Source organism: Anneissia japonica, unplaced genomic scaffold, assembly GCF_011630105.1.
Source record: "Anneissia japonica isolate Jap-2015-1 unplaced genomic scaffold, ASM1163010v1 scaffold287743_len2803612_cov181, whole genome shotgun sequence".
In the NCBI taxonomy this organism is placed as follows: Eukaryota; Metazoa; Echinodermata; class Crinoidea; order Comatulida; family Comatulidae; genus Anneissia; species Anneissia japonica.
This window is the reverse complement of record NW_022733259.1, coordinates 1,300,924-1,301,857: the sequence shown is the minus strand read 5'-3', so window position 1 is coordinate 1,301,857 and position 934 is coordinate 1,300,924.

Here is a 934-nt window from a genome sequence, read left to right as displayed (position 1 = left end):
CCGCCAGAATGACCTCGAATGAAATATTGTAGTTCATAGTAAAGATTTTGAATTCTGAGAGTCAAGGTATGGTTCTAATGTAAAATATGACAATTATGTAATTTTTAAGATACCATACAATATTTGACCTTTAATGACCTATTTGTGGCAATCTAAAAAGGTCAAAAATGGTATGATGGTTTTCCTTGACCATATAAAAATAGTTTCAGACATTAAAATTATAATTCCAAGTGGTTTAGAAGCGGAGATATAGATAAACATAGGTTTTATTAGGCGGCCATTTTGAAATCCAAGATGGCCGCCATACTGACCTCGGATGAGGTGGTTCCTACCAAAAATTGAATGCTATGACCATAAGGAGCATGTAAAAAAAATTGGTGCTTTTGTCCGGAACGTCCACATCCATCTGCTAAGCTGCCGGACTAATATATGTTTATAACATATTGGAATATAATATACACGTAGGCCTATTCGTTTTTGAAGCATGAACTAAACATTGGAAAAGCCAACATTTCTGCACGTTAAATCCAGGTAAAGTTAATATTCCAGACGAAACTCTTAAAGTTAGAATAAAAACTGGACAGCATATAACCAAAAACTTTAATTCTAATATTATTTTGCTTTTTCTCCATTTTTTATGATTTTGAAAAATTTAGTTGGGGATTGGTGCTCCGGGCCTCCACTGTATCGTGGACAGGGTACCGGAGGGTAGTGCCAAACTAATTTACGCGCGGCGCTTTTGTGCGTGGGATTAGAAAACAAAATCGATTGTAATGCCTGGCAAAAGACGCGTCCTGTCCGTATTTCTATCAGTATTAATCTAGGTAGGCCTACGAGGGTGTCACCTACAGATGTTTCTAATACTGTAGCATTCTTGCCAATCAGTATTCCTTTTAGTTTTTTCAACCGCCTCTATCTAGTGGCGTAGCCGTAT